The 14,066-nt window shown below is 30.5% G+C and overlaps 1 protein-coding gene across 1 annotated transcript in view; it reads left to right on the top strand.

Moving 5' to 3' along the window:
* Window positions 1-14,066, top strand: part of LOC143206226 (cytochrome b5 reductase 4) — a 227,083-nt gene that overhangs the window by 93,479 nt on the left and 119,538 nt on the right. The gene's annotated exons all lie outside the window — the stretch shown is intronic.

Here is a 14,066-nt window from a genome sequence, read left to right on the forward strand (position 1 = left end):
AATATTGATGTAGTTTTTAATAGTGTCTTTTACCCCAACATCAATTTTTTTAAGCATTTGAGTTGCGATAATAATTATTGTATGCAAAAAACACTAATTACCTTAATGAATATTATTTTATCCTAATCACTTTCAATGTAAGTTATTAATAATTGGTACAGTTTCAAATTAAAAATGAGTTTCTGAAATTAAATAAATGTTTTTAAGTTTTAAACCCATTTCATATTTCTTAATTGGCTAAGTAGATAGGATTCCAATGACAAAACTGTTCTCTTTTATATTCATTCATTTAAGTGGAATTAAATTAATTATCAAGAAAATCAGATTGGGGTTTGATTGAGAAGTTCTTAGTGTTGTTAACTGGAGTTTAAACAAGTGTGCTGAAGCTGTAAGGTCACAAGAGCTGGACTGAAGGTGCTAAAGACCTTTAGACATAAATTTGTCTAGTTAAGGAACAATGAAGCTTTTAAAATAGCCCTAGTTCATTAATTTAGCAGTTTAAGATGTAAAGCCATCAAAGACGGACTTGCTGCAATTTAACATAATATGATGAAATTTGGCCAGAAGCTTCTAACTGGATTGATCATCAAAGGCGAATTGCAGTAGAAACAGTTACAATTTTGGAAACCATTTCGTACAGGGTATACCATGAAAATTTGGTTAGTAACAGTTCTATTACAAATAATGTTATTGCAACTATAAACAGCTACATCTCTTTGGCCTTTTTTAGGAGGAACATACGGTCCTGTGTATCAAAATACCAAGATTGTGTTTTTATGTTGAGATTATATGGATGTGATGAGACCGCTGGATATAGGTGATAGGTTTATGTCATAAGAGATTTAAACCTTCAATACCGTTTTGTGGTTGCTATTATTTTCACAGTTGCCACTTTTTTTCTTAAAATAAAATGGATTTTTAATTTAATAAAATCCAATTTATTCACAAACTCATTTTAATATTACGGAGTTATCTCCAGTTTTGTAAACTGGAAATATACCACTCATTAAATTGGAAAGACAATGACAAAAGTGAGAATAAAATAAAGTGGAATATAAAATGAATCAAACGTAGTTGAAGAAGATGATCTAAATCAAAATTAATACAAAAACAGAGAATTCAACTGCACGGAAAATGGCATTTATTTAATGCATGTCATTTATTTAATAAATAAAGTAATTAAGGTTGAAAAAGGTGAGTCTCCAGTTGACATGGACAAGGTTGGTTGCTTTTCAGCATATAAAAGCAATGCCTCCGTAACCTATATTCCTAGGTTTTATAAACCTTTTTATGGATAAATGTTTAATTACAAAGAAGCATTTTCTAAATGTGAAGAAGAGGATCTACCAAATACTACTGAAAATTAAAAGATTCTAATAAGAAGAAGAAATATAAGATCTTAAAATAATGATAAAGTTGATCACAGATTATTGTTTAAATTTAGGAAATATTTTTTTCATGAATTATATATCTTTTGCTATATATTAGTTAGCTTAGTACCGCGAGGCTTGAAATTTATCACGATTAAAGCTTATAATACCAAGTAACTAGGAATAGGTGTCAGAACAGTTATAAAATAGATCGTAAAATTTCTCATTTGTTGGTGAGTTATTACTTCCCATGTGGGACACAAGACAAAGTAGAGAGTAGTAGATTAACAAAATTCATAGAAGACAAATTAAAGATGAGCTAGCTACCTACACGGGCAAAATTCCACAATATTACATAAAGTAGTGGATTTAAATAAATTTATATACTAACAGGAAAAATTACAGCTACTATTTTAAAGATCAAAAAGTCGAATAAATAAGCAACCAACGATACAATTTTATTTAAAAATGTAGGTAAAGAAATTATTTTTTGTCAAATAGCTTGGAGTATTTATTGTTTTTTCAATATATATTTTAGTTGAGAAATATGTATAAAAGATAAATACATAAGTGAACTAACGACAATATTCAGTTCAACTGAAACTAACTAAATAATTTGCATAGATGGAGCACATAGAACAAATAGAATAAATTATGAATTATTTAAGAGTTATTCAGCAATTATTTTAAAGTGTTGATAAATATTGAGGTCTTCAATGATTAATGCAATAAAATATGTAACTCTATAACAATTTCTGGTTTCTTCTGGATATTTGGTTCCCTGAAGTTGTTACAATTCTGAAAATAATCTTACTTACGCTACTTTTGTTATAATGTTCAGTGGTGAAGAAACGTATCAGTACATGTTGATTATCGCAATTTAAAAAAAAGCAAATTAAAAAATATTAGCGAGAGTTAGTTCTTGAGATAGTTTGGATATATAGTCTATTCAAAATTTTTTTTAGTAATGCGTCGTGGATATTTGTGACGTCGAAACATTACAATGTTGCCGCATAAACTCTGAGTTTTAATACAGTTTGGCGTTGACATACAAACAAATTCTAATCTAAATAAAATAATTGAACAAATATGTTAACAAATATAATTTATTTTAACATTATACTATATCTAAAAACTTAATTATGCAGCCACAATAATTTATAGGTAAGAGTTCGAACCTCTTATCACTATTGCTTTCAAGAATTTTGTATACGTCTGACAGCTGGTCGTCGTCCGGTTGTCAGATGTACGCTAAATTATTCAAAATATCTGTTATAATTATTACAGGTTATAAACCGACGGACATTATTTTAGCCTATTATTTTGATAAATTTTAAGTCGCTCTGTAATATATCACATTACCTTGTTTAAAAATACCCAAAACAATAGATATTCAGGGTCAGAAATTGATTGCGGCTTTCATAGGTTATTTCGAAAAAGAACTAGATAACGGAGCCCTCCATTTTACCGGTAAATTCTGTTAGTGAGGTAATTATTAATGATATTAAATAATATAAGTCCACAAACTATTTTATATTATTTAATATTATTTATATTATTTTATCGATATAAATATAATTTAATAAAATTATTTTAGAGGAAATTGTCTCTCTGGAAGTATACATAAAATAATTAGGGACATGCAGCTTTTTGAGGGATGTAAGACATCCTTTGATACACTCTTACAATTAATCTTTTAAATGGTGTAAAGATAACCCTCGGAGAGGTTTATTGGAATTTCCAGACATTACCTTAAAAAGAATTCAATTAAAAGCATAAAATAATATAAGAAACTTGAATATTTCAAAATGGTTCATTGTGGCTCTCTTGGCAAGACTGTAACAAAAAAAGTGTAAAGACAATACAAATTGATAGAAAAAGTAAAAGTTGCAATAGCATTCAATTCGGTTTTGTTGGTAATTATATTTATTAATCGTTAATTGCAGATATATTGCTGGTTGAGAAGGATATTCCATTGTCAACCATAACACCTTCGGTTTGGATGAACTCGATAAGACATAAAAAGGACAAGAGGAAGTAATTTATAAATGATGGAATCGTGAATATATTTTAGACAGATTAGAATTTAACAGTTTAATGATTAAATTGTATAGTGAGTCGTAAAGTGAAAGTGACTGAAGGAAACTTTCAGGATTTGTGATAATGCTGGAAATTCCCGAGACAGAGTGATGATAGTGGAAACAACTAAATGTATACACATAATTAATTGTATATAACTGTAGAAAACGGTATTGTATGGCGTGAAAGATTTGTGGGCACAGATATGATTGTAATTGTTCAAAATTAAACATAAGCATTAGGTTAGAGCATATGAGAAGAGAATGAATACTAACTGTTTTGTAGATATGGTAAATGCATTAGACAGAGTAGACAGAATTCATTGATTAATGTTATCAAGAATGGTGTACACAGATAGTAGCAGAAGAAATAAAAATACAGTGATACCAGGATGATTTTTCAAGTAAACACACCATCGAAGGAAACAAGAACTAAACGTAAAACGTAAATATGCTCTCAAATGAAAGTAAAATACTTTTCTCAGATATATAATTGTTAATTAGGTGGATTGGGCCTCCAGGGGGATAATACTACATAAAAAACGCGCCTAAAACATGTCATGGATGGTGTGGAAAACAATACAGTGTAAACAAAACAAATTTAACCTACAAACGTATGTTCTTAATTTTAGTTTTAAGTCATTCGATAATATATGTATTAGATGTACTATAATGTTTAAATAAATTATATTTGATAACCTTTTTGTTCAATTATTTTATTTATATTAGAATTTTCTTGTTGTATGCCAAACTGAACTAAAACTCAAAGTTGATGCGGCAACATCCACAACGCATTACTAAAAAAACTTTGAATAGACTATATATTAATGTTTTAATAAACAGACATATATTAATTTAATTAATATTATACATCAAATATATTACTGATGTTATGATGAAAATATTGTCAAAACAAGTTTTAATAACAAAACGTTTCGTTTTAAAAGAATTCTGTTTATATGAGAAATATGATTTGATCGCTATGAATATGACCGCGAACATTATTAGTCATTAGTATTATTACCTTTTGATGCAAAGGATTACTCTATTGTAGTTATTTTAATTTATCATACCTATAACCAAGTATTATATTATTATTTCAATACAACATGTGCAACAACATGCGATGTAACGTCTGGAATTATTTTCATCATATTTTTTTGAATAGTGACAGTTTACGAACTCTCTACTTTGTCACACTATTCTCGATAATGTACGATATATTTGGGGAATATGTGTCCGTAGACATGTAAATCGGGTTAAGTTACTGTTATTAACTTTTCTAGATCCCCGTATATCGTAACACGTCTAATGACAATTATTTTTGTCAAAGTCAACGGGTCAGCGAATGGTGTTTTTTGTTAATCATCGTATGTTCGTCTATAGTAGTTTTAGCGATGATCTTTCACGAAACCTATTAGAATGAGCGCTTCGCCTTTGAAAATAATTTTTAACGAAGATTGCATCGACTTGCGACACGCAACGGGGACACGACCACGAAAATCTCCCCATCGATACCGTAAGGCAATTTTAAACGATCACTCTCCGTTCAGTAAGCCACGAAGTAATCCTAAGTTTAACTCGAAGACGCTATCCAAGTTATCGGATAAAACTAAGTCGTATAATTATAGTACACTGAAGCGTACTCCTCAGGATGTTCAAGGTTTCAAGTCGGTGTCCGAACTGACCACCGCGAAAAAAGAATTGGATACTATTTCCTCCAGTAGTCCCATATTGTCCGGTAATAATGAAGAGTCGTTTCTGGCGAAGAAGGAACCGTACCAAAATAAGTTTACTATGACCAAATCGCGTGTAAACGAAAATAAAAAAGATAAAATTAAATCCCGGTTTTCTGTTGAAAACGAGGATCTTCTGGAAGATCTTACGAGAGATCCGGTACTAGAATCTCTAGATGAGCCACCCTGGAAGGACAAGAGGCTCACCGAAAAGTACTCGTTGTTGCAGGTACCTTGGAAAAGATCCCGAACCTTTCCTCTATTTTCAGTTTCATCTTCGATGAAAACTGCCGTCGATAACGTCCCGGAAAATAGTTCTGATAAGAAAACGTACCTGTATGATGACGGATCGGAAATCGATTCAACTTATTTTGATGCCAAACGACTGTTATCGGATTCCCATCGCGTTCAGAGCCACTGGCTCACTTTACTACAGTTGAGCTCGTACCTTTGTGCTTTGCTAATCACCTCATTGTTGATCTGGCTGCTCTCTGATAACAGTTTGTTTTCGGTGATGGTTATGCCGAAGCAGCCGGAGAATCCGCTGAAGAAGTTCTTGAAGCTGTTCGGCGGAGGGGCTCTGAATCTTTTTACGAGGTTTATCCGATTGTTCGGTACTGTATTAGCCATTCCCACTCAGGATCTCTATCAGCCCAATCCGGATTTATGGGCAGGGCAGCGTTGATATTGTACAACTAAACTTAGGTTACACAGAAAATAAACTCTATATAATTTTGAATTTGGTTTCTGTTCTTTGTTATTCGTTTGTGTTATACAATGTTGCTATATATTTATTTATGATAATTATGATAAAGTATTGGGTGTATGATTTGTCACATAATTGTGTTATTATTGGTATAAATGTTTTATCAACTTTATAAATTAATATTAAAGGATTTACAACAGATGGTGTTACTGTGTATTAAATCACATCGGGTACATTTGTAACCAACTTCATGTTGAAGCCTCATTGACAGGCTTCAATTTTCAGTATGTGTCATTTCGTCGCAGTATTCACGTCGAAGTATTTTCGTAACACATTCTTTCAGCGCAAAAAAATCAGAAAATGTTTGACTTCTTACGGAGTAGATCCTATTTACGGGAATGTTTATTTTTTACTTCCATTGTAAGAAAAAGGCGGCCGAACGTTATCGAATTCTGCGTGAAGCTTTCAATCGATAAGGTAAGGCAATTTTAAACGATCACCCTCCGTTCAGTAAGCCACGAAGTAATCCTAAGTTTAACTCGAAGACGCTATCCAAGTTATCGGATAAAACTAAGTCGTATAATTATAGTACACTGAAGCGTACTCCTCAGGATGTTCAAGGTTTCAAGTCGGTGTCCGAACTGACCACCGCGAAAAAAGAATTGGATACTATTTCCTCCAGTAGTCCCATATTGTCCGGTAATAATGAAGAGTCGTTTCAAAATAAGTTTACTATGACCAAATCGCGTGTAAACGAACATAAAAAAGATAAAATTAAATCCCGGTTTTCTGTTGAAAACGAGGATCTTCTGGAAGATCTTACGAGAGATCCGGTACTAGAATCTCTAGATGAGCCACCCTGGAAGGACAAGAGGCTCACCGAAAAGTACTCATTGTTGCAGGTACCTTGGAAAAGATCCCGAACCTTTCCGCTATTTTCAGTTTCATCTTCGATGAAAACTGCCGTCGATAACGTCCCGGAAAATAGTTCTGATAAGAAAACGTACCTGTATGATGACGGATCGGAAATCGATTCAACTTATTTTGATGCCAAACGACTGTTATCGGATTCCCATCGCGTTCAGAGCCACTGGCTCACTTTACTACAGTTGAGCTCGTACCTTTGTGCTTTGCTAATCACCTCATTGTTGATCTGGCTGCTCTCTGATAACAGTTTGTTTTCGGTGATGGTTATGCCGAAGCAGCCGGAGAATCCGCTGAAGAAGTTCTTGAAGCTGTTCGGCGGAGGGGCTCTGAATCTTTTTACGAGGTTTATCCGATTGTTCGGTACTGTATTAGCCATTCCCACTCAGGATCTCTATCAGCCCAATCCGGATTTATGGGCAGGGCAGCGTTGATATTGTACAACTAAACTTAGGTTACACAGAAAATAAACTCTATATAATTTTGAATTTGGTTTCTGTTCTTTGTTATTCGTTTGTGTTATACAATGTTGCTATATATTTATATATGATAATTATGATAAAGTATTGGGTGTATGATTTGTCACATAATTGTGTTATTATTGGTATAAATGTTTTATCAACTTTATAAATTAATATTAAAGGATTTACAACAGATGGTGTTACTGTGTATTAAATCACATCGGGTACATTTGTAACCAACTTCATGTTGAAGCCTCATTGACAGGCTTCAATTTTCAGTATGTGTCATTTCGTCGCAGTATTCACGTCGAAGTATTTTCGTAACACATTCTTTCAGCGCAAAAAAATCAGAAAATGTTTGACTTCTTACGGAGTAGATCCTATTTACGGGAATGTTTATTTTTTACTTCCATTGTAAGAAAAAGGCGGCCGAAAGTTATCGAATTCTGCGTGAAGCTTCCAATCGATAAGGTAAGGCAATTTTCAACGATCACCCTCCGTTCAATAAGCCAGGAAGTAATTTTAAGTTTAATTCGAAGACGCTATCCCAGATACCTAGTAAAACTATGTCGTATAATTATAGTACTGTGAAGCACGACCATCAGCATGTGCAGAGTTTCAAGTCGGTGTCCGAACTGACCACCGCGAAAAATGAATTGGATACTCTTTCTTCTAGTAGTCCCATATTGTCTAGTAATAATGAAGAGTCGGTTCAAAATAGGTTCACTAAGACCAAATCCTGTGTAAACGAAAATAAGAAAGATTCTGGATGGTTTGGCTAGAGACCTGGTGCCAGAATCTCTTAAGATTCTCTTGTATTTAATGGGATATTAGGGAGTGTTTTATTATGAACTCTTCGAACTATTTATATGATTACTGCGAAATGCTACAGCATATAATTGATCATCATCTGAAATATTTGATCAGAATATGCTGAAAAAGGAAGCACGCAAGTCATAGTACTGCATGACAATCATTTATTTCAAGTTGCTCCTACCTCTCAGAAAACCCTCTTAAACTTATTAATCAGACATAGATCTATCTGACTACTATTTGTTGTATTAATGTATTATATTAATGGACAAATTGTTCAAAAGGCTGGATGATTTATTATATTAATTTTGTTAATTTATCATTATTATTTATTATATTTATTGTATTTATTACTATTATAATATAGTGTTTCTTGAAAAATGTGCAGACTTCATACACCTAATAAGTAAATAATAAAAATATATAAAAAGGAGGTAAAAATATATATAAAAAGGACTGGATCTTACGAACTAAAACTAATTAATCAAATTAGAAAAATCATTTTAGTGCTATTAACTGTTGATCATGAAATGTTAATATCAAATGTATTAATTACATAATTAATTTTTGGTTTTATGATTCAATTAATGGGGGTAAGGTTAAAATTGAATACTATATGGTGACCGAATGTTATTTCATAATGAATCAAAATGGCTTAAAATGTGAGTCAAAGACGCGTGTGTAATTCAAAATGTACCAAAGGATTTACTGAAAATATTAATATATTGTAGAGTATATTTAATTCATTGTATTGTTACTCAAAAATAATTAATAAGTCTGTTCATAATTTTAGGTTAGGACTTAAGCCAAGCACAAAGTTGTTTAATAATATATATTATATATATATAATATATAATATAATATATATATATATATATATATATATATAAATATAGATAAATAGTAAAATACTTCTGACTGTTCTTTCAGCAACAATAGGTAATATTTTGATTACTTTCTCGATTTTTGTTAAAAAATATTTCCGTTCAATAATAAATAAATTATTTAAAAAAAGCTCTAGTAGTTATTGTGCTATCATATTTAATAGAAATTAAATTTAATTTAATGTCATGAATTAGTGTTTTTTCTATGATTAGGTATATGTTTAATTTTTATTTAGTATATATGGTCATTGTACATCTTTAGTTTTTAGGTTTTGTATAAGTTCTATTGTATTGTCTATATTTATTATAGTATATTATTTTAAAATAGCAATTAACATATTAAAATATAATAAAAAATTTGTTACTGCGTTAGTTAGATGCCGCAATGATGATTTTGACTCGTCGGATAGTTGCTCTGAGGAAAAAAAATTAATATCCTAGGTTTCTTAATTTTAATCGATATTAACTAAACGTGAAGATAGGAAAATAATGAAAATAACCATATAGTTTTATAATTATGTTTCAAAAATAATTAATAAGTCTGTTCATAATTTTAGGTTAGGACTTAAGCCAAGCACAAAGTTGTTTAATAATATATATTATATATATATATATATATATATATATATATATATATATATATATATATATATATATATATATATATATAAATATAGATAAATAGTAAAATACTTCTGACTGTTCTTTCAGCAACAATAGGTAATATTTTGATTACTTTCTCGATTTTTGTTAAAAAATATTTCCGTTCAATAATAAATAAATTATTTAAAAAAAGCTCTAGTAGTTATTGTGCTATCATATTTAATTGAAATTAAATTTAATTTAATGTCATGAATTAGTGTTTTTTCTATGATTAGGTATATGTTTAATTTTTATTTAGTATATATGGTCATTGTACATCTTTAGTTTTTAGGTTTTGTATAAGTTCTATTGTATTGTCTATATTTATTATAGTATATTATTTTAAAATAGCAATTAACATATTAAAATATAATAAAAAATTTGTGGGGCATTATTAATTTCCATAGAAAAATCCCATTCCTTTTTACAGATCCAGAGAACATTGAAATATAAAAGTAATTCTACTTCGTTTAAAATGAAATTATTAGTTGCATGTTAATCGTATTCAGTAATTGTTTTTTTCCTTTTCTTTTTTAAAGTTAGTACGTGAAAAAAAAAAAAGCTCATATAAAATTAACTACTCCAAGCAGTTGTCTCCGTCCTTTCCTCTCTCACAATTTATACAGGAATAGGTCCGTACATCTTCGTCTGACATCACGAATTGTCATCGAAAAACAGTTGAACATGCATTTGCTTAGTTTTTTGACTATCGACTGTTTCAACCGTTTTATGACTATGGACTTTTTCGACTGTTTTCAGCAACATATATATTTAATCATATTTATAATATTCAACAGTTGTTGGTTGGTAATACCTATTAGCTTGTATACTAACTCCTAATATGCAAATACATTTGTGATTGGAATTGGATAACATAGGGCTGATAGTTTAATATTCAAAATACTAACGTATACATGTTTTAGTTAATTCTTAAACTACTTTTGAAGTTTAATCTAATCTAATTTGTTAAATTTAGCTGGAAAAGAGACAACCGACCTATGACAAAGTATCATTTTGATATAGATTAAAAAATTCGAAATTGATAAATAATTCAATCTTACTAAAATGGTATAATTATTAGATTTTTGTTTCATTGTATTAAATTTCGATGTAAAAAACTTTTTCAACAATATTTACTTAGTAAAACATTTTGGCGAAACAATAAATGATATATTAAAGTCTGAAAAGTAAGTTAGTCTTATCCATATGGCCCCTAAAGGCGAGATTCAATGGGCCTGTTCGCGTGGAAAGCTCTCATAATTGGCTGATAGATGAAAAGCGGAAATTGCCCCAGCTCTAATTAATTCGAACAATAGCGGGAGTGTGCTATTTTCGGCCCTGGCCTAACCAGAGGTTTCATATCTTCCGGGTTAACGCTGACCAGAATGAAATAATGGGTTCTAAAAGAATATTACGAGCGACACTTTAATTTACAGTACAAATCGCCCCGCTAAAAGACTATTGTACAGCAAACTGTTATTTATCGTGTTTGTTCGGGGCTAAAAAGAGGCAATTTTTCGTATAAATAGTATAAATTTATCGAGTATAAATGGCATCACAAATAATGAAGTTAAAATAACATTGATCATCCAAAGGTTGAAATTCGACCGTAATTCATTAAACTTAATTATGTTTTTAATACTCTACTGATATATAATTTTAAAAAAATTGAACGATTATTACGTACCTATTTTAACGTTTTTTTGTTTGTGTTAAAATCCAATTTTAATTATTTTTTGCATTTTAGTGAGACCCTTATTTATTTTTGAAGTCGGTTCAATTTTTTTTGTTCAAAATATTTTTTAAGTATTTAAGTTTCTTCTAATATACAGCAGGATACCTTGGAACACATAGGTGTATAATCAACATTGTTAAGAAATGCTGCTGCTACACGATTACCAAAATTTTCCAAGAACCCACTATTTCCCCAATTGAATTAATTAGCGTTTATAATTGGTTTACTTCAGCATTATTACTGCCAATTAAGTTCGTCAAATTTGTCATTTATTTTGTATTTATTTATAATATTCTCGGCTAGAGTTCCACAAGGTAGCGTCTTAGGACCTCTCCTATATCTGCTCTACACTGCTGACATTCCAACAACAAAAGAAACACTTCTTGGAACCTTTGCTGACGACACAATTATTATAGCGAAAGATATATCTCTGCCTAGGGTAATAGAAAAAGTGCAAGTGACAGTCAACAAAATCTACAAATGGACGAGAGATTGGAAAATTCAACTTAATAGCTTCAAATCTGTCCACGTTAATTTTGCATTGAGGCGAAATAATAAAAACTTAATTATATCACTCAATGGATGCCCGATTCCTCAAACAGAATCTGCTAAATACCTTGGAATCCATCTTGACGGTAGATTAATTTGGAAGCATCACGTTAGACAAAAAGCAAAACACATTAGATCCAGATTAAAACAACTATACTGGTTAGTCGGAAGATACTCTCAACTTGATCTAAAATCAAAGAGGTTGATCTATAATATAATTATAAAGCCAATTTGGACCTATGGGGTGCAAGTATGGGGTTGCACTAAAAATTCAAATCAACTAGTCATACAACGCTGCCAAAACAAGGTTCTTCTATTGATTACCAATGCCTATCGCTATCGTAACCAACAAAGACCTGCACGATGACCTGGAAATCAAATGGATTTGCGAAGTTATCCAAGATTTCGCCTTGAAACACGTGAGAAGATTACTAAATCATACTAACGTGGAAGCAATACAACTTCTGGACAGCGCGCAGGATGTCAGAAGATTGAAACGAACAAAACCATACGAACTTATATAAAGTGTATACATTTAGTGTAAACTATAGCTATAAGTTAATAATTAATAAATAATTTTACAATTGAGGAATACATACTGATGTATTTTCTCGCACTCGTCTTGCTTGTTAATTAATCCAAGTACATAGGAAAAGTAGTAATAAATTAATTGTAAAATAAGATTGTACTAAGCGTATCTAATAAAGATGTTATAAAAAAAATTATATTATAGCTGCCAAGCGGCAGAACAACAAAGTCAAACTTTGTTTTACATGCGCCTACTTAAGATATCTATCTTATGGCTTAATTTAGCTGGATCTATCGGAGACGGTTTTATTTGAATGGCACGTTTTATTTGAATATTATAAACAATATATCAACCACTTTACATTTTAACATTTTAGTCTTGTACAACTTGCTTCGCCATTTTAGATGCAATTTCAGTAGAAGTTTATAATACTAGTGAATTTCTAACAAGAATGAAGGTTGTTAATAAACATTTTAATATCAACAAACTTGTTAATTGTACAATTTTGTTTTTTTGGAATGAATGACATTAGATGCATATACTCAAACATAACCGAGATATAACAAAATATCCTGCCAAGTAATAAACATTGATTTTACTACACGAAATACCAGGCTTGACTTGATGTTCTCGTGCCTGACGTTGAATGTGTGGCTTCATTAATGTAAAGGAATATGAGCCGACACGTTGGTAAAATTTGTGTATAATCAGGTGAAGGAACTAAAAAATGGTGAAGGAACTTGTAAATTTTACGGTATTAAATCTGTGTTTTTTTAATATTACCAATTTTAATATTATTATTAAATTATTGTTTCTATACTTTTACTAATTTTGTATTTAAAATTACATTAAAGTCCTAATGAATGGGATTAAACAGTACTGGATTTCAAAAATGATTTATTTAATGATTTAATAATAGTACCATTTAGGCGTCAATAATTATAATTCAAAATTTAGCACAGTTTTAAATATATCATCATCAAGAGCACAACAAAAATTCCATTAGTAAATTAAAATTCACTTGAAAGAATTGAAGACGCAACAAACTGTGTGAGCAATGGTTGGTATTGTATTAGCTCACAATGGAACAAAAACATCAAGTCATACATACATCCTGAATCAAAATAAGTGGTTAAGGATTAGGTTTACCTAACTTTTTGGCTCTGAAGATGATTCCTGCTCAAAAGTCAGTCAAAGGGATATTGTGTCAGACTGTATGGGTTCCCTGCAAACTGCCAAAATAATAAATTCTTAAAGTTGTTGTCAAATTAACCTTCTGAATCAGTTGGATGCAATAGTGTATGAAAAATATCTGGTTTTAATCACCTGTATAGGATACATACATCCATATTCTTCGCGAATTTATATTCTTTTGATTTCCGAATATAAGGCGTATTATGTATTCGCGTTAGTATTTATATAAAAAAAGTATTATGTAAAAAACCATTTTGATAAAAATAAAGAGGTAATTTACAGGCTTTCAGGACAACTACTATAGTGATACGATCCTTAATGGTTCAAACAACTATTTTGAAGTTCAAGTAGTAGTCGTGTGAAGCCAATTCAATGATGCCAGAAAAATTTTTTATATTATCTAAATAAGAGCTAGTTTTTTGTTTCTAGCTATAACAAATTCAGA

The sequence above is a fragment of the Rhynchophorus ferrugineus genome, unplaced genomic scaffold, assembly GCF_030347505.1.
Source record: "Rhynchophorus ferrugineus isolate W39M unplaced genomic scaffold, kcgeb_rfMv2 rfM1, whole genome shotgun sequence".
Lineage (NCBI taxonomy): Eukaryota > Metazoa > Arthropoda > Insecta > Coleoptera > Curculionidae > Rhynchophorus > Rhynchophorus ferrugineus.